The sequence below is a fragment of the Chrysoperla carnea genome, chromosome 5 (genome assembly GCF_905475395.1).
Source record: "Chrysoperla carnea chromosome 5, inChrCarn1.1, whole genome shotgun sequence".
Classification (NCBI taxonomy): Eukaryota; Metazoa; Arthropoda; class Insecta; order Neuroptera; family Chrysopidae; genus Chrysoperla; species Chrysoperla carnea.
The window spans coordinates 71,862,698-71,884,958 of record NC_058341.1 but is presented as its reverse complement, the minus strand read 5'-3'; the positions used below and the strand labels follow the sequence as shown (position 1 = coordinate 71,884,958).

Genomic DNA, 22,261 nt, shown 5'->3' with positions numbered 1-22,261 from the left:
TAACTAAAACCCATTATATGCATAGAAAAAAAATAAATGTGTTAAACGTGCATCTTTTTTAATAACTTCTTTGTGTCGTCTTTATACACTCTAAGGTTTTATATATTTGTTTATAAATATATAATAAATATTGATTTTAGAAACAACATAAAAAATAATCTCACAAAATTAGACGTAATAGTATACCCTTTGTATATTTTAATATAATTTTATTAAATTTATAAAAAAAATAAATATGAGTATATGATTTTTATTATTTGTTTGTAAATGATATATAGGTATACAATATTACCATCATCAATACACCATATTCAATGCGTCGGCAATTTTTTTGAAAGATGATTAGGGGGCTCATCAAATTATGACATCATTCTTTTTTCCTGATATGATTTTAAAAATTAACTCCTTCAAGAATTTAGTGTTTCTACATCATTCGCTTACAACAAAATCGTTTTCTCTCAAGTTATTAAAAATGAATAAAATTATTATAATCAAGTATTTTGTGTGCATTATTGTGTCGTGTGGTGTCATATCACATATAGTGGTCAACAATCTCCAAATACATGAAATTAAAAATGATATTAAAAAAATTAATTTCAATTTCAATAAAATTTACGAAACAATACAAGAAGAGTCTTCTTCAAACGATTCGAATATAACAAACACACAATCAACGATTTGTTTCTTTTGGAAATTATGAACGGAATAGAATATGCATAATCAAAACAATTGCAGTATTTACTGTACATTGAAAGAAACATTACGAGGAACATTAAAACTTTTATAAAAGATCTGACTGGTGTTTTAATGTATAATATAAAACACATCATTAATAACCCCGAAAAAGTGAAGCAACCCCCTGGTATGATTTTTCTTTGCGTTGTAAGAATGTGCTTTTTCATTCATTTTAATGTTTTATTTTAGATCAATTTTTTCAAATCAGTATAATCTAATATATTCTTAAATAACTTTGGTAAGTTTTTTATATCCATTTTTTATTTTAAAAATTTGCATTTATTTATTCTAATTTTTGTTTTAGATCAATTAAAAATAAATTTTTATCTTAATTTTAAAATTGTATATTATACTTAAAAAAATAACAATTTTTATATTCTTCCCAATAAATAATGAATAAATATAATATAATAAATAGTGCCCATTTTTCAAATTTAGGTCAGATAAAAATGAAAATAATGAAATAAAAACTCTTAGAAAAACCTAAAAGATAAACATTTCATAATTTAAATATCAAAATTCAAAATTAATGTCAAAAAATAAGCTTAAAATCATATATTTTTTATGTATAGCTGAAATTGAGGCCAAAATATGCGTTTTGTTTTTTTCGAAGCCTTATCTATCGAAAACGGTGAGGTTTAGCAAAAAATACCTAGAGTCAAAAAGTATTTAGAATAGCCCAAAATAAAATCGCATATAGTTTTCAAATCAATCAAATCAAAAAGTCTTATCTATCGAAAACGGTGAGGTTTAGCAAAAAATACCTAGAGTCAAAAAGTATTTAGAATGGCCCAAAATAAAATGGCATATAGTTTTCAAATCAAATTTTTAACCAAAACCACAAAATAATCTTTATTTTCGTCAATTACGAATTTTTGGCAAAAAAAGTTTTTTTTTTTTTTTTCAAACGCTTATATATCAAAAAAGATGAGGTTAAGTGAAAATTGGCAAGAGTACAAGATGCTTAAAATAGTCAAATTTATAATATCTAAGAACTTTCATATTAAATTTCTGACTCGAACCACGAAATAATCTTTATTTTCGCTAACAACGAATTTTCGGAAAAAAATCGGCAATTTTTTTTTTTTCAAATGCTTATATCTCGAAAACGTTGACGTTAAGTACAAAAAATGTTTAAAATTGTCCAAAATATAAAATCCAATCGTTTTTTTTAAATGTTTAATAAAGACAACATGGTGCCCGGGAGTAGGGAACTTCTGCCCCGCCGCATGGGCGTAAATCAAAAAATCACAAGCACTCACCTATATGACATTTTTCAGTACACTCAGACAAACATTTTCCACCGGCTCCCATAAAAATCTACTGACAAGCAGAGAATTCCTCAGTTAGACGGTTTTTTTGGTTTCATTTCCTCGATTAATAGATCTCGTCGAAATAAAAATATAATTTTAATATGTTTAACTCAATTGAAAAAACATTACAGGCCAAATTCTGTTTTTCGAAATATCAATTTTCATTGTAGATAGCCCGTATGGTAAAATATTTAAATCGCAAGAATCACACAATTGCTGTTTTTCATATTTATATTTTAATTCAAACAAATTGCTGAGATAAGAGCTAAAAGAAAAACTTTAATACCAATAATGCTGAAACATCGTGAAAAATGCAAAAGAGCATATATTAAGTATGATCAGTTTATAGTTGAAAACTTCCCAATTCCTCGAGGATAACGGAAGTACTTGCCAGTGCTAAGAAGCGGGTCAAGGAAATTGAAACAACGGCCGAAAACAACGCCAAACGACATGTTGCGGAAAAGAAAACCAACTAGCCTCCTAGACCTCGCGCAAACTTCCTTACACGATAGCAACCAGCGGAAATAAGTGTATTAAAATGTTTCTTTTGGAACTGCGATGGTATAAGCCATTTTTTTTAAATATAGATCAAAAACAAATTAAATTTCGATGAATGTATTCGTTTTTGTTAAAAAATTTGATGAACTTTTGTTGGCACATTTATGGTTTCTTGTATGCATCGCTAATGAATTTTCATTGTTAATTTTTTATTGTTAATCATTCTTCTCAAATTTATGTTGCTAATTTAAATTCTATCAAACTGTTATTTTTTGTTAAGCATTTTTCTTAAATTTTATTGTTAATCTAAATTCTGTGAAATCGTTTGCGATGATTCATAAAAATATTTGATAAGATACCAACTCCTGTAATCCCTTCGGGCTAAATACATATTTATTATTATTATTATGCATATAATTAAAACTCGGGAAAATTCGGTAAATATATATTTTAACAAATATTTTATTTGATATAAAAAAAATTGTCACTTGAAAATGTTTTCTTCCCAGTATGAATTCGTTTGCGTTTCAATAAAAAATTATAGTTTTACCACAGTTCTCACATAATTGTAATTTTTCTGTTGTAAATTTTTTATTCACTTATAATTAGTTTTTTTAGCTTTTAACTTCTCATCCTTAATAAACATCGTATTAATAATACACAAAAATTTAATCTTCCATTTTTTATAAATTTTAACACTGAACACTGTAGAACTTATTGTAGGGGTACGCCATTTAGAGGGTTTTATCATAGTTTTGATTTCAGAAGAATACTCAATTGATTAAATTGAATTAATTATCGATTAATTACATCAATAATTGTTAATTCTGTTTTCCACAAAATAATAATTATATAAAAAATATATCTAACAAAACGTTTTAAATTTATAATTTTTGGGCGGAAACAACATGACATTGTGTTACCAACATAATCTTCGTTAATATTTCATTGTATAATATCAACGATCTCTCTAGCATAATTAGATGCTTGACCATTGATGTTAGTGCTAAAGTTGGATCCCTACAAACACCTTTGTATTATGTAGTCGAATATACGCAATAAAAAATAACTATTAACTTTTCTTTATAATTGAACATTCACTTAACACAGTAATGTTTGATATGTAGCTTCAACGTGACTTGTATGTTTCTAGTACAAGTACACAGTACACTATAAAATACAAGAATTGAGAAAAGATTTCTAAGCTTTTTACTGTCGCAAACTGTAAACTTAACTTGAATTCTGTGTTCAAAAAATTTTTTTTGTAATCTAATACTACCAACAATATTTCCATAATTTTCACTTACATCACCCACCCCCCCCCTTCTTGAAAATTCATACAAAATCATCGTCGATTTAACCCGCGAAACAGAAATTCATGATTACTTTTGGAAAATTGCTAAATCTTTTTATATATGTAAAATAGCGCACAATCACAAAATTGAAGATATTCCTCTAAGAAATTTTTAAATAAACAATATAAAAACTAAAAAAACACTGAATATTATTTGTGTTCCAAAAATACTTTTTCAAAATTTAATAATACCTTATAATTCCATCCTCCCTGAAAATTTCTTCAAACCATAGAAGATTTAAATGACGAAAGAGAAATATTTCAATAATTTTCACTTTCATCACCCCCTCCCTTGAAAATTTATTCAAAACCATCGTCGATTTTAGCAACGAAAAGAAAATTTAAAATTGCTTTTGGAAAATTACTAAATTTTTTGATGAATGTAAAATAGCGTACATTCAGAAAATGAAGACATTCAATTAAGAAATTATTAAACAAACAACATAAAAAACTAATAAAACATCGTTGGAATGTTATCCGAGGTAAAAATTTTTTTTGAAATTTCATAATACCTTATATATCCATCACCCTCCCTTAAAATTTCTTCAAACCATGGACGATTTAAACGGAGAAGCACAAATTTATAATAGCTAGACGGACTTTTTTTTTTTAATTTATATGGTGAAATATTTAAATCGCACAATTGCTTTTTTCTCCACCAAATACAAAATTAAAGAAAAAAATCTTTTTAACATTCACAAACTGCAAACACTAATTAATTGTATTCTGCTTTCAAAAATATTTTTTTGAAATTTAATGGTACCAACAATATTTCAATAATTTTCACTTTCATCACCCATCCCCCTGAAAATTTATTCAAAACCATCGTCGATTTAAACGGCGAAAAAGAAGTTTTATATTGCTTTTAGAAAATTGCAAAATTTTGTGATTTATGTAAAATAGCGTACATTCAGAAAATTGAAGACATTATAAAAAACTAATAAAACATCGTTGGAATGTTATCTGTGTTGAAAATACTTTATTGAAAATTAATAATACCTTATTACCCATCACCCTCCCTGAAAATTTCTTCAAACCATCGACGATTTAAATTGGCCAAACAGAAATTCATAATTGCTTAACGAACTTATTTTATTTATATGGTGAAATATTTAAATACCCAAAATCGCACAATTTCTTTTTTCCTATACATTTTAATTCAAAGAACTGTTTTTCTCCATTTAGAAAATCCAATATAACACATGAAAATGATTTTCCTTCAGTATGAATCCGTTTACGTTTCAATAACATAAAAGTTTCTATATGGAGCCAACATAAATAGGCACACATCACTCTCACTGAATATTTCCTTCTAAACCATCGATGAAAATAAAACCGATAACACTTCCATGAAAATTTTCTAAACATGTTAGCTTTTTTTACTTTCGCAAAAAAAAATTGATTTTAAATAAATAACTTAGTGAGTTCGTGAAAAACTTTCTCTTTTCTGATATATTCTCGTCGAAAAAAAACAACAATTTTAATACGTTTTACTCCATTGAAAAACCATTACATGCCAAAACTGTGGTGAAATGGTTAAATATTTAAATCGCTAAAATCACACAATTGCTGCTTTTCATATTTATATTTTAATTCAAACAAATGTTTTTTTCTCCAATTTGAAAATTCGGTAAATACATTTAAATGTTTTTTTTTTCCAGTATGAATTCATTTTAGTTTTACTACAGTTCTTACATAAATATATTTTTTCTGTCGTAAATTTGTTTTATTCACTTATAATTAGTTTTTTAGCTTTTAAATTATCGTCCTTGATAAACAGGAATAAACATCGTATTAATTCACACAATTTTTATTTTCCTTTTTTTTACAAATTTTCATTTGGTTAAATATTTTAAACTTTCTTTCAATTTAAACACTGAACACTTTTGTATTATGTAGCCCAATGCACACTAAAAATTACGTTTTAAATTGAACATTAATTCATTTTACTGTGTTTGTGATATGAGCTTCCACGTCATACAAGGTGACGTGGCTTAAATGTTTCTAAAACAACTGAAGTATGTATACGTACCCATACGTACCATAGAGGTAATATAAAATAGAAGTGTAAAATCATAGGAAACGTAATAAGTGAATGATTGAACGCTAAAAAAAACTGAAAAAAGAGACCGTTTTCCTTCTTTGTCTCGCAACCTGCCAACGCATGAACATTTTGAATTATTATATAAACACGTGCATGTCTGTGTATTTAGAATATACGGAACCTAGAATTTCTCAAAGCTTCTTAAAACTATTCTCCTATTTGTTTGCAGTGAATTTTAATGAAATATTTTGGTCATTTTGATGTTAATTTTTTGGACCTTAAAAGTTTATTATCGCAGTATTTCAGGTTACCTAAAGACGAAAAACTGCGAACAAAGTGGATAAGAGCTTTCTGGTTGGCCACTAGCGATCTTTTAAGAAAAAATTTTAGTATGCAAATAATCCTTTTCGTCCTAGTGATTACAAATATTTTGGAGGTCATTTGAAAAAACAAAGTGTTCCAAACAAAAATCTTCCGCAATTATGCGAAAATGTTATGAAGAACCTCATGAGGAACGGCCATATGCAAGAAGTTTCGTAGCGGAGATTTGGTATATATTCTATTCCAATACTAACCTCGTAGTTTGTAGTTTGAATTAAAATAAAATTATCAGCTCTTTTAACAATAATCATTCGTTTATTTTTTAATTTAAACTGAAACCTCTTTTTGAACGACTCTTTATTTTAAGTATTTAGGAGATAAGAATGTTTGTTTCAATCTTTTTCATATTTTGAACTTCAACATTGTCTTTAATAAACTCTTTGGATACCAAGACATTTTGCATACCGGTGTAAAAAACTTTAGCTTCAAAAAACGTTAATATTTTAAGAATCTGTTTAGTATTTTAGGTTCTAGGAAAAACAAAAGTTTCGTGCATAATAAAGGAATTATTTATTTAATTTAGTACAATATTTTTTACACCCATTCTTAATCATCTTGAATATACAAGGTCAATTCTTGGTTTTATATAAATTTAAAAATTAGTAAATAGGACAGATCATTTTGTAAAAAAAAACGGCGTGAGTGAATAATTCTGCACTACGGTGGAATCATTACTGGCGACTGTTTTAAACAAATAATTTCCCAGCATTATTTTATTTTTTTATTGTCATTTTTGGAAAAAAATATTTTGACATCACATGACATTGACACATCATTGACAACGCATGTTAGCATATCATAGAAATAATATTATTACCTCTATGTTGTATATTCTTTATACTGGTCTAGAGACGAAGACAGACATATTGTCCTTTTTTTTGGTCCTTTTCTATGACGATCAACATTCTGGACAATCACTTTACATCTGTATGTTATATAACCTCTTTGATACGTACACAGTACTTACGCTCAGGCAACAACGTTAAGTTAGGATTTTTTTCCAGTGTTGCCAGTTGTGATAATAAAAATAAATGTAATATATTTTTTTTTTAACAAATAAAGATGACTAACACATGACTTTTGACTATGGATAGTAGAAGTATAGCTGTTAAAAAACGTAAACGAAATTATAGTGGGCGCTGCGAGTGACAAAAATAGGCTTTCACTAAACTACAGCAGGTTCATAATTCTAACTTTTGCAATTTTCTGGAAATTTTTTTTGCTTTTTCAAGGAAAACCTTAAATAACTCGAAATTTTGGTTAAAAAATTTATTGTTGAAAATTTCGAAAAAGTCTTTTCTTCAGTTTCTGGGAAAACGACGATTGACTTTTGGAAAATGTAAAATATAACAAAGGATAGCAGTAGTACACTCCCATCAATCATGTTTTTGTATATGTCTTTTTTTGAAATTTGAATTTATACGATTCTGGAAAATCATACACAAATAAGAGTAAGATTTAAGATGTAATTTCATGATGACGCTTAACGCTGACTTTGAACGTCAAATTAGGATTTCATCTATCTGAAAAAATAGAATTATGTCCAGCGTCAAATTGAAAAAAGGAGCGTCAAAAAACATAAAATTTAATTAATCCATAAACTCATTTTTAATAAGACATGTGGTAATGATAAACAACTATATCCATAATGGGTGGAAATGGCACTTAATTGAAAATACAATTTTTTTTAATTAAACCTTTATTCTCATTTCATTAAAAAATATATATTATACATTTATTTATCCAATATTCTAAAAATTCCAGATGGCAGAACGACCTAAACTGAATTTTTTTCATAGAAAAGTTTAATCTATTTTTATTTGCAGAATTAATTTTGAGAGTATTGGATAAATAAATGTATAATATATATTTTTTTAATAATTATCCTTTTCTCTACTATCCATGCTTTCTGTATAGTCAAACAACAAACAACTGACATAATTATTCAAATCTATAATCACTGTTTATCATATTTATAATAACTAAAATTGTTAAAGTAAATTTCACATTATACCTCCATACAGATAGTGAATAATATTTGAACTTAGAAGGATTATCTGAATAAATTTAGAGTGTATGTATTATTCAGAACAGAAGTGGAGTCCATCTATTTATTTTTTTTTTTTATTTCCACAACTGGAAATACTCTAAATTTTTAAGGCGTTCCCAAATATTTTTTAGGTAAAATTAATAGGGCTTTTCTATTAAAAATTGATTCTTTTGTGTTTCGGACAGGTATCAATCAAGTAAAGAGCAGTACAAAATACGCAACGACCGATGACTACGAACGACGCTTATAGTTCGGCATATGAGTTTCATGTCCTTAAATATATATATATATATATATATTGGAACTACAGCATCTCCCGTCTATAATACCTCCATACTTTGGCAGTTTGACCGGATATTTTATCTCGACTAACAGAGTTTATCTCCATGTACTAGGAAGTCAAAGTTTATCTATATTTGTTCATATTTAATGTGATTTTTATATTTTATTTCAAAATACTTAATAGATTACATACTATAAATTTAATTTAAATAAATTTTTATTCAGAAGGCTCATAATGGTTAAGAAAGATTTTTGAGAAATTTTAAATGTTTCTGCTTCGTTTAATTTAATATTGTAGTGATAGTTTATACTATAAATTTCTTATCAGACCCGGAAACACGAAAGAATGTTTATAAAAATTACTAAGTTGTTTACCGTCATTAGCCAAAAACTATTCCACTAAAATGGCCATAGCTGATAACTTACGTTGTTATTTTATACATATCAATAAACGAAAAACATGCGGTTTCTTACTACAAATTATACCCTTGTGGAAGTAAATCTGTTCTGGAACTTATAATATTTAGTTTGACATTCAGAAAAAGAATATATGTAAAACTATCTCTGAAAAAGTCTGAAAATATCAAATAAATTGAGACTCTTTCGGAAGAAATAGGTATTCTGAGTTCTCCTAGAAGACTTTTTCAGAATTAATAAGAGATTTTATGAAAATTGATTTAGCAAAATAAATTAAGAGTAAAACTTTTTCTGAGTTTTTTAGAATTAATCAGTCATGGTAGAACTAGACAAGATATGCTCTTTTGCAGGTAGCAGTAGGATGGGGACATTCTCTCACTCTCTTACACGGTACCCAGTCACCGCCATATTGCTTATTTATTTATAATGTAGATGCTGAGTAAGTTTTGTATACATTCACAGGTCAGCCGAATAAGGAGTGAGTGCAAAATGGAAAGAAATTTGTTATAAACAAATAAATTGTTTATACGGCCATAGTGCATTTTCGAAATTACAATCCTTAATGTACTTAACAATTCATTTTTATACCATGTATATATGAAATATACATAGTATATTAAGTTTAGCCCCAAGTTTGTAACGCTTAAAAATACTGATGCTAGGAAAAAAATTTTGTCATAGGTGTTCATAAAATCACCTAATTAGTCCATTTCCGGTTGTCCGTCCGTCCGTCTGTGGACACGATAACTCAAAAACGCAAAAAGATATCGAGCTGATTTTTACAGCGTACTCAGGACGTAAAAAGTGAGGTCAAGTTCGTAAATGAGCATCATAGGTCAATTGGGTCTTGGGTCCGTAGGACCCATCTTGTAAACCGTTAGAGATAGAACAAAAGTTTAAATGTAAAAAATGTTTCTTATCAAAAATTAAACAACTTTTGTTTGAAATATTTTTTCGTAAACATCACTGTTTTACCCGTGAGGGCGCCAATTAGGCGAAAATTTTATAATATGAACTATACTTGATTATCAGTTATGTATGTGTCACATGTATGTATGTGTAATGTGATAAAGAAATCAACACTGACTATGCATGGTATTTCAACAATTAAATCAGTCAATTGTTTGTTTTCACTTGTTATATTAAATATATGTTCAAGGGGTTTTTTCAACTTTTTCCACAGTTATAAAATACGACACTCTAAATTTAAAATATAAATATAAAGTAAAAAATATAAACATTTGGTAAAGTCGTCATAGACAAAAACAAATACAGTAGAATGCAGATTATCCGAACGCCAATAAACCGAACTGCCAATTATCCGAATCAGCCTAATATAAAAAAATAAACCAAGTATATATGTAATTTTTGTTTTGTTTGGTTGTAACAAGTTGGAACTCGTTGGAGTCCGGGTATATTTTTTCAATTGTTGTGATTGAAAGCTAAAGGCAAGACACTACATGTTTTACTGAACCTATTTAAATAAAAAAAAATTCCTGTAATTTAATGCAGAAATAAATTCTCTGTAGTCTGTGAGGTATCATTAATTTTTCGAAAATGTTAAATGTTTTAAATTTCAATGATTAATTCTAAAAAACTCACTTAACTTATTTTCCTAACTAAATTTTCATAAAATCTCTAATTAATTCTGAAAAAGTCTTCTAGGAGAACACAGAATATTTCTTCCCAAAAAGTCTTAATCTATTACCAATTTCAATAAATGATTGATTAATAATTTATTTGATATTTTCAGACCTTTTCAGGGATAGTTTTACTTCACATATTATTTTTCTGAATTTAACAAGGATGAAAGTTTAATAAGGTTCGTTGGAGTTTGCAAACAATTAGACCCTGGTGGAAAAAATATTTGAAGAAAGAATAAGAAATTCTGAAAAAGTCGTAGGAACTTTGAATTTCTCAACGTTTTCGGACTAGTCTAATTCAGAGTTATTCAGAGTTCTTAATACTTTTTTAAAGTTTTTAAGACTTTTTTAGAGTTTCCTAAGACTTATTAAGACTTATTCTTTTTTCAAATATTTTTTCCACCAGGGGAATCAGTTAAATCGGCAAGTTTTCTTCGCTTTAACTTCTAATTTTGCTCCAGAGAAGTTAAGCTCTATCAGGAGACAGGATTGCGAAAATGTGGTCCTAATGAAGGCCAGTGACGCACCATAACCTATATTTTGACCTAAAAGAGATTTTTGAAAAATTCGAAATACATCTAGCTCGTAAATAAAATATTTATCAATATTTAAAAAAATTTTGGGATAATATAAAAAAATGCAATTCAATTAAATTTTCATTCAATTTCAAATTCATAATCAGCGGGTCAAATAATAAAAGAAGCTTTTGGTCGCTGGACTCTTGCTCATTGTATTAACCGGAAAAAAAAACAAGTGAAAACAAACAATTGACTGAGTTAATTGTTGAAATACCATATATAGGCAGTGTTGATAACTCTGTCACATTTCACATACATACATATCTGACATATTTAATTGATATTCTCATATAATGCGCAAGTGTTGATGCGCAATCGTTTGTTTTTTTGACTTCACGTAAATAACAAAAGATATTCACTTTGATATTCCTATATTAATACATACTATAAAATTTGCACCTAATTAACGCCCTCGTGGGTAAGCAGTGATGTTTACAAAAAAATGTTGCAAACAAAAGTTTTTTATTTTTTTATAAGCAACATTTTTTACATTTAAACTTTTGTTCTATCTCTAACGGTTTACAAGATGGATCCTACGGACCCAAGACCCAATTGACCTATGATGCTCATTTACGAACTTGACCTCACTTTTTACGTCCTGAGTACGCTGTAAAAATTTCAGAGCGATATCTTTTTTCGTTTTTGAGTTATCGTGTCCACAGACGGACGGACGGACGGACAGCCGGAAATGGATTAATTAGGTGATTCTATGAACACCTATACCAAAATTTTGTTCGTAGCATCAATATTTTTAAGCGTTACAAACTTGGGACGAAACTTAATATACTATGTATATTTCATATATACATGGTATAAAAATAGAAATGCACTAAAAAGTAACAAAAAACGATGATGTAATGTAGTTATAATTATTGTTATTTTTGTAGTCGATGTCAGCCAAGTTAATGTAGCAATCTATTCTGTCACAGAAGTTTGCTTGGCTGATACCGACTCCAAAAATAACAATTATTGTAACTACATTATATTGTCGTTATTTTTTTACTTTTAGTGCCTTTTTATTTTTTACTTTTTGAAGTCGATTTTTTTTTTGTTAAAAGTTTGAAGTACATCAATTAATTTGTCACTAAAAAATAATGAATCATCGAAATCGGTTGGCGTGATATTGAGTTATTCGTCCATTTGTCGCGCACATACTTTAATGCAAATTTAAGACTTCAATGGTTTTCTCATGAATGTCATTGTCAGAACTAGACCAAATTGAAATGAGACTACACGAGAAGCACCATTTTTCAAAGAAAAAAATCATCTAGATCAGTTCAGCCAGTCGAAAGTTCTGAGATAACAAGCTTAAAAACAAATACAGTCGAATTGAGAACCTTCTCCTTTTTTGAAGTCGGTTAAAAAGATGCGATTACATGGTGGCGTTTGATGCTAGCTTTTAGTGGCAAATTTGATCACATGGTATAGTTTCAACCAAAGTATCATCTAGATAAAAAGCAGCGACAAAGCTGAAATATTTGAGCTACAATTAATTGACGCTGGTATATGTTTTATCGAAATACAATCGATATTTATGAAGCAGTTTTAAAATATTTCAGACAGACAGTTGAGCTTGTTAGATATTATTTAATAATTATAAAACATAATCATAAACAAGTAAAAAAAAACAATTATCTGAGTTAATTGTTGAAATACCATGATTAGACAGTGTTGATCCCCCGATAAAAAAATCCGGCACAATCCAATTCAAAATTTCCAATTCATTCCAACTAAATTCCAACTAAATCCAACAGAACCCAATATGCAATTTCCAATTCGATCCGTATCATAAATTGGAACCAAGTGGAAATTTTTGATTTAAATTTTGTTATGATTATTATTATTGTTATGGTTATGATGATTATTATTATTATTACAAGCAAATTCTTTTTCATTTCCAATTGATCGAAACTTGGTATTTTAGCCCATTTTGTAATTTGTTTATGCAATACAAACAACATATTCCTGAAATAATACGATTCTAGATTTCTACATTACCGTCAGAGAGAGAATATTTCCTAGTCCTCTGTTTCACGTTTAGATGGTGTTGGTTATAATAATTTTAAAATCTATCGAATTTTAGTTTTTTTTTTTTTTTATGACAGCACAAAAGAGGTTTGAACGATAATCTATATACAGTTTTTAAAAGATGGAAAAGGGATAAGTGCTTGATATTACAACCGATACAAAATTTTTAATATAAAACAGAGTTCTTTTTATTAAAGATCGCTTTTTAGCAAGTAGGTAATCTTTTCAAATTGGAATTCGTGTTGATTTTTAATGCTTTTTTCGTTACTGAAAAGAAATAAATGGGAAAATTATGGTATATTCCCATAAAATCGAATAATTAATTTTTTTAATGCACGTAGTTGACTATGAACTTATCTTATGTAGGTTGGTTATAATATATGTATAAAAAACTTTATAGGACATATGGAGGTTGTATAGCAGAAAAAAACGTCTGTTCACTCTGTAACATTTAGGACCTTCATGCATTATCAATCTCTTATTAACTGCAGAATAAATGTATAACGGGCTAAATGAATGGAAGAAATTGGCGGTTTTTTTTTGTACTGTTGAAGTAGGTATTAAACAATTTAGCTAGCAAATGAAATTGTTATCTTTCGTTATATACTAAGTCAATATGATCAGATTGTAAGCTGAATGCTGTGTATTATTAAATATAATTTATATAAATATAACATTTTTTATATACACAAATTTTACATTAAAGAAAAATCAATCACTCCAACCAGGCATGGGTGAGTTATTTTAAGTTTATTGTGTGCTCTCATAAAGTTTCTTGTGTGTCTCTTTATGCAAGTCCGCATTGCTCATAGAGGAGGAAGCGACACGGGTATACGACTCTTCTACCTATCTCAGTCTCTCTAATTGAAATGATATAGGTAGAAAAAAAAATTTTGTCGCTCTGTCTTACTCGTATTATTGGTTGGCACTGGTTTGGATAAACTACGACTTGAGTTTTTATTCATATTTAAAACCATAAAACAGACGTTTTTCTTAAAGATATCTGCCATGCAAGTATAGACGTATTTCCCAAAAATATATTCATTTAAACAACACAACTAGTAGCCACTTGTTTGAAAAACATTTAGTTTACCAAACAATATCACAATAATAATATATTCACATAATGCGACCACATGTTGTACGTTAATTCAAAAATATAATACATATATCCAAAAAGACAAGGTTCACTTTTTGTTTATTGATAATTCAACACCCGCTCTAAAAAAAAAAAAAAAAAAAAGAAAATTAATTCATGATAAAAAAAGATTTTAATATACAATATTTACAATAATTGTACAAAAACTATTTTAAACTCATTTGTATTCTAAATATCATATTAAATATTAATTAAATATACACATTTTACTCCTGGTAATGACTTCGTCAAAAATTCAGCTATTTGATAATCTGTGGGCATATAAATTAATTTGATTAATTTTTTTTTTTTTTTACTTTATCATAACAATAATCATATTTTATATAAATAATTTTCGATCTCTAATGGTTTCGTAGAATATTTGGCAGCCATTGTTATCTTAATATTGAATCTGATATGATTAATTTTACGCTTTCAGCTAATGATAATAATTACAAAGCTTCTCGTGCGGTCTCATACAGAACTAAATATTAAGCCTAGGACCTGCCACGGATGTTTGTCGTTTCTTAGCTTAACAAATTGTGCAATTTTCGTACACCAAATAGATTACTTATTGTACCTTCTTCTTTATAAATTTCATAATTGGCTCGATTTTTAATCTCATCAAAAATTTAAAAAAAAAGAAAAAAAAAAAAAAAAATTATCATAACTTGTATTGATATAACTTACATTCATTTGTCTTATCGATATTCATTATATGATATTTTAGAAATTTTCTTTGATCCTTTTCACTCATCCGACAATTTTGGCTTTAAAAACATTATTTCCAATTCCTGAAAATATTTCATAGCAATACGGTAGTTGCCTGATATCGATTTTGCCATATTACGCATAAAAATGTAAAACTAGCCTTGATACCATGACAAAATTTGAAAGTGAAATTAAAATTGATTAAAAATCGAAGAAGTTATGCGAATTCAAAGATAGATTGTCCATCTCCTTTTAGCAAAACAAATTTTTATATGTATCTCTATGGTGATACGGACAATGACGTCATTATCATATATCTCCCTCTTTGTTTAATTAGGGATTTTAAACGTTCATATTTTGACTCATTTGAGTACTTCTAAAAATTTTTAGGAATCAACTTCACTTTTCTGGCCGTGTAGTGAGAATTCTTCACCTGAAGTGAGATAAAAAATTTAGTCAACAAGCCTATTTTATATTATTGGACAAATTAATTAACTGAATTTATTTGAAAATTTTAAATTTAATTTGTATCAAATTATTTAATAATCATAAAGTTTGTACTTACTTTAATTTCTCGTTGGTCGAAAAATAATTTTTCTTCATGTCTATTTCAAATTATTTAAAAAAAAATCCATTATGTATTTTGTTTTTCTGTGGGAAACAAAATTTGGTTATCATATAGCACAACAGTGCGTAAGCGTAGATTAGTAAAATGGAAAATTGAGAGGGTAATGTATGATGATGTATGTGAAATGTGAATGTTTTTGTTGTGACTATATATACAGGACATAAAATAGCCCTTTTTCACACCCTTATATCTCAGAAACTACTTGAGCTATAATGCTGAGCACCTACTTAACAAAGGCCTAATTTTTTTTACTAAAGTACGAAAATTATTGGTTTAAATTTCTTTTGTAAGTTTCTCCTTAGTACGTATTTATTTAATATTTTACTTCGCAAGTTTTCGGAATATAAAAACGAATTTAAAAATAAAAAACTTGCGAAGTAAAATATTAAATTAATACGTACTAAGGAGAAACTTACACAAGAAATTTAAACCAATAATTTTCGTACTTTAGTAAAAAAAATTAGGCCTTTGTTAGGTAGGTGCTTGACTTGAATCTAAAGAATACTTTGATTGTTTAAATTTAAATTTTGATGTTAAATAAAAGTTGTGAAAAAATTAAAACGTCATAACATTAGAGGGGAGGAGGGAGATAGTAGGGGGTTAACGATTATCTTTTGTTCTTCTATACAGGTGCGTGTAGGTATGAAGTCACCGAAAAGTTGCTAATGTAATACTTTAATGCTTCTGTACGGAAAAGTTACTCAATAAATTTATGTCATTTTATAAATTTTTTTCGAAGAATTTTTTTCTCTACGGGATTTCACAACTTTTTTGGGCTGACGTAATTGAGTTTATTGGAATTCTGTGACATCTACGCCTTTTTACACATTTATGTTTTTGGTGGGATTTTATTTTCGTCATAAAACGTATCAGTTAATATTAATTTTATTTATTATTATTGTGAATCTTCGTCGGGAAAAAATTTCGAATTCACTTTCACAAGAGTACCTGATTGAAGAGTGCGTAAAAATGATTTTAAAAAAGCTAGAAATACGTTTGTATAAAAAATTTAGTAAACAAACATAAATATTACAAATGTTTTGGGTTTAAAAATTAAAATTTAAAACATATCAAAAAGAAGATTGATTTAAAAAAAATCAATCCGAAATTTTGTCTCGATTAATGCACCCCTAAGAACTGCTTCCATAGATATATAACATATGAATAGTGGATCTATATGGCGTAAAGCAGCGCTTCAGAGTGAGTGTCTGAGAACTAAATAAAACCATTCAACGCATGCTATATGTTCATTAGCACATATTTGGTGGCGCTAGTATATATCTCAAATTCCATTCAATTCACATTAATTTCAATACATGGTAGCCTCTATCTATATGTTATATATCTATGACTACTTTACTCTAAGATTTAAATGGCCCATTACATACTCTATAGCGCAACACATACTTAATTCACTGGTAATATATGATACAAGACAAAAATATATTCATATATTATACAAGGCACAATACATACTTGGCTTCTTTAGATCCGCCACCAACTGTCGAATATATTTCTTCACCTTTCCTACTTCTTCGATAATTTCTCTATCTGTCTTGTCAAATCTTTTTTTATTTTTTAAAAATAATTGGTAGGCATCTTAAAAAAAAAGGTAATAATAATTAACGAATAAATTTATTATTATCAGAAACGAGTAAAAATACCCCGTATAGCCTGGACCTTTATGGGATCCAGTCTCATCATCGGTTGGTTTTCTTTGTTTCTATTGCTCTTCCTCCCCGTTATCGTACTACTTTTTAACGTTTCTTCGGAAAAGAGACTCCTTGTTAGATTTTTTACAAAAATTGATGGCTTACAAAATTTTAACCAGGAAGCAAACTCCGCTGCGTCTATATATATGTTTTCAGCAAAAAAAAATTTGCAAGAAGGAAAAAAAGGAATCAACCAAAATTATATTTGTAAGATAACGAATTATTCCAAATATATATTTAAGCAGCGGTTTTAACGGGTTATAACGAAGTTTTTTATTTTATTATTATTATTATTATAGGGATATAAAATAGTTAAATTTGGATGAATTTATTCTGGTAAGCGAAGATTAGTGACAAATTTCTATTTGCATGCTATTTTTTAGACAAAAGTAAACTTAATGAATTCGGCTAAATTGAAATTAAAAATAATCATGTAACATTCTATTTCTGGCGAATTTATACGTAGAAGTTAATCGATAGGTACTCTATAAACATTATAATATAAATTTTCCTGTGTGTCCTGTCAACTAACAACGTATGTAATTTTTTAACCCGTATGTTAGGTAACACCTACACATCCGCATTAAAATTGATATTCTACTTTTAAAAAACAATCGTGGGTACCGAAAATATCAAACTGTATTGCGTCAATTCATGCCATCTATTAAAATTGTTTGATTTGTAGTACATATTAAATAACTTTACTTGACCGGTTGCTGTGTCTACGCAACCAACTTTCTTCGTGCCCACGTTGTTATTTACTACTTCTTCCCCTGTTTCTCCTAACATATGATCTGAAACCAAATAATAATTATAAAGTATTATTCAAAAATCACTACATAGTATAAAACAAAGTCGCTTTCTCTGTCCCTATGTCCCTATGTCCCTTTGTATGCTTAAATCTTTGAAACTACGTAACGGATTTTGATGCGGTTTTTTTAATAGATAGAGAGATTCAAGAGGAAGGTTTATATGTATAATAACATCCATTAAATAGTGGAGAAGTACTGCTATTTTTGAGATAAATAGTAAAAAATGTAAAAAGTAAATAAATAAAAATGTAGTGTATGCATTTAGATATTCCAAAGATAACAGGAAATCTTCATGGTATGGGGAAAGGGGGATTGTTTTACTCAAAATTTAACGCGTGCGGGCCACGGGCAGTAATGAATAAATAAAAACTACTGGATCGATTTTAATCACATAGGCTATATATTTTATACCCGTGCGAAGCCAGAGCGGGCCGCTACGTTTTTATATACAACGTTCACAGTTTTTCTGTAGTGTATTTAGTATCAGCATTGCACCCGTGCGAAGCCGGGGCGGGTCGCTAGTTTTAATATAAATAAATGTTCTTTTTGCAAGATTGTGTGGATTCTCCATTGTGAAGAACATTCTTTATGACTCATCAATTACACTTTTTAGTCAGTCAGTCATTCAGGACAAAGCATTTTATATCTATAGATAAAAAAAGATTTATTACTTAATGGTTATTATAGAATGTACCAGTTACCTATCATTTTATTCTTCATTATCTCCATTTTTTCTTTGCAATCTGCAATTTCCCTTTTTAAATTTGCATTTTATTCTTTTAAATTTTCATTTTCCTCCTCCACTGCTATTATTTTGCTTCTACAATTCGGATTGTAACATTCGTTCTAGGAAAAAGAATAAAGAAACAAAAATTAATAAGAACATACGCATTTAATTTTAATGTACCTTATACGCACGTTTATTGAAATCAGTAAAATAAGAATCTGTTAGATCGAATAATTTTCAAAATAAATATAAAAATAAAAAAAAAATAAAAAGGAAGTATTAAAAACGGTTGAAAAAATCGAGAGTCATTTGATTTTTAATTCAAAAGTCGAGACTTTTTTTCATTACTTGAAACAGATACGATGTATATGTATACTGGTGTGTTAAAAAATAAATAACTTTTTACGAATTTATTAGATTTATGATCCACGATGAACCCTTCACTTCAATGTAAAAAAATTTGATTGAGAACCGTTTTTGAAAGAAATATTACGTTCTTTGAATGTATTATTTATAATTTTCTTTCATATTTACATTGATATTTATAATCAAGATTTGTCTTGACATAAAAAACATTACGCTTTTGAAAACAACCATGTATCAATCTCCATCGTGAGCTCACTGATCACATCAAAAATTAAGATGTAGCGAACATTATTACCAAAATTCGTTTGATTTCCCAAACTTTTCAAAATATTAGATGTGCAATATACGTTTAAAGATTAAATACTTACAGTTTCTTCTAGATTTTGATTTACAACCACTTCTTCATTTTCCGCCAAGCTTACTTGGACATAATTATTTGGGTCCACTTCTTCATCTTCGTCCACTATTATTTCTTCCTGAAAGATAGTATAAAATGTAAAAAAATGTAAAAATTGCAGTGAATGTCAAGGCCCTGGTAAATTATTAATAAATCTAAATAAATCATATCAAACAATTTAAAATTTTGTAAATACATAATTTATTTTTATACATGGTGTTTCAGGGAAAACAGTAAATATTTTAGGTACGTATTCAGCGACGCAAAATAAAAATAAGTGTCTATACATATATATGGCCCCTGTACTATTCTTAATCTTTGCAGGAATAGAGAAATATTTTCATTTTTATACGTTTAACAGTAGAACTTGTGTTAGTATGAACTCGTATATTCAACAATTGCTATGTATGACAATAAATTATGATTTACTTTGTATATAACTAAATATTTTGAATATTATGAATAGACGTCTCTAAATGAGACATACTACTCCTGTACCTCTATAAACTAGAAACGAATTGTGAGAAATCTATATAAGAAAAAAAAATTCACAGTCCATTCAATTCTCTCTTAACTATGTTTCACTGTATTACGTTTTCAACTAATTTCCTTTTAGTAGCAAATTAAAAGTCTCACAAACATTTATGGTATTAATCGATGTTGATAATCATTATACTGTAGTTTAAACGCTGTAAATTGTCTTCTTGGGACAATCAATTTGTCAAAAAAAAGAATATAATATTTTAAGAAAGAATAATATTTTACAAAATGACATTATTAGCAATTAAAGTTCCCCGTTTTTACGATCGGGATCACATTAGCAACTGTTCCATACTATTACTTTAATATATTTTATAAATCGATTAAGGAATGGACAGTTTTAAAATTACGATTTTTTATTTCACTTCTTTAAAAATAAAAAGATGTAACAAAGGTATGATTCTAACTAGTTCTAGTCAATCAATACAGAATAATAACTAATAAGTACTAAAGAGTCTAAAAATTCGAGACATATTGGGTTTGATGCCACACCTTGATATAGACTAAAATACAGTGTACGTTTGCACATGTATGATTTCTTTACTACGATTTTTGATTTTTGAATTATACAAAAATTAAAGGGAAACAAATTTTAATAAATAATTTGCTTTATATTTACCAAATGTATGAAATGCATACCTGTGGTGTCTGTGATGTATATTCATTTCTAATTGAATTGAATTCCGCAGCAAGCCATTCGTCATTTAATTGATACTTGGATGATCGGATAGGTGTGGCAGTAATTCTAACGCTCTCATCCGTGTCACTTGACGCGCTAATTAAAGTTTTTATACTTGGTATTCTAATTCTCTTCCCTTCATTAATAATTTTTAATATATCGGCCTCATTTTCTGAAAAATGATTTTATCTATAGCAATATTCTTTTTTATAATAGTAATTTTAAGAATTACTTACCCTTTAGGAACAAAACAATCCCTTCCGTAAATTTTCGTTTATTTTCTACTTTTATAGGCAATTTTTTTTTTTCCATTTATCAAATTCACACAAGCCCACAAATTTTTTGGTGAGCTTGTTGTACCTAGACAAACATTGTACAATAAATTCTAACAGAACAAATATAAAGAAAAATAAATTCATAGCATGATGAAATAATATAATGAATATTTTAACTAAATAGTTTTAGATGATTAAAAAAACTACTAATCTAGTAACAATGATACTAATAATTTTAAAAACTCGTTATTCATTTTTACTATGGTATCAAAGAGATAGATAATGTATGGGGAGTTAAATCTACAAGGAAAACTATTTTAAAGGGATCTTAGGTTAAAAAAATTCATTTTAATATACAGATTTCATGCGTAATTGAAAGAATTATAATATTTCAAATAACCAAGACTGTTTCAAATGGTAGAGATAACATGAAAATGTAAATATATTTGTAATCGGGAAAGTGTCCTATTTTAATTATAAGGTATTGAAATTTTGAAGAAAAGGAACATTCTTAAAAATAATAGCATAGAAAAATTGGCAATTCGGCACACAGTATGAAATCATTCATGATTTAGAAATTAGAACTGATGGTGATGAATTAAGAAAACCAGAAACGGATGGTTTATATGGATGTGCCATCACCCCATTTCTGAACTATTGACTTGATTGCATCTCTCACTCTATTGACTTCATTGCAAACAGGATAACATATTGTAGAATTAATATATCTAAATTATGAAAACAAACTCAAGTAACTTTAGATTAAATTCTAAATTTCCAATTTGTTTCGTACCCGTTTTGTTAATACAAAACATTTAACATTTTTTTTATAAATAACATTTTTTTCTAAACTTCCTTTACATATAAAAAATAATTACCTACATTGAGTTAGCGGACCACTTTTGGAATTTCCAAATTTTATTTTACTGGGAATTTGCCGTCCTTTTTTTGTA

The 22,261-nt window shown here is 27.8% G+C and overlaps 1 long non-coding RNA gene across 1 annotated transcript; it reads right to left on the bottom strand.

Moving 5' to 3' along the window:
- Positions 1-18,216: 18,216 nt before the first annotated feature.
- Positions 18,217-21,340, bottom strand: LOC123300098. The gene is made up of 4 exons (XR_006535373.1): positions 21,270-21,340; positions 20,994-21,205; positions 19,026-19,170; positions 18,217-18,306 (listed from the first exon to the last, which is right to left on the bottom strand). It is a non-coding gene; the product is annotated as an uncharacterized LOC123300098 (long non-coding RNA).
- Between the last annotated feature and the right edge of the window lie 921 nt (positions 21,341-22,261).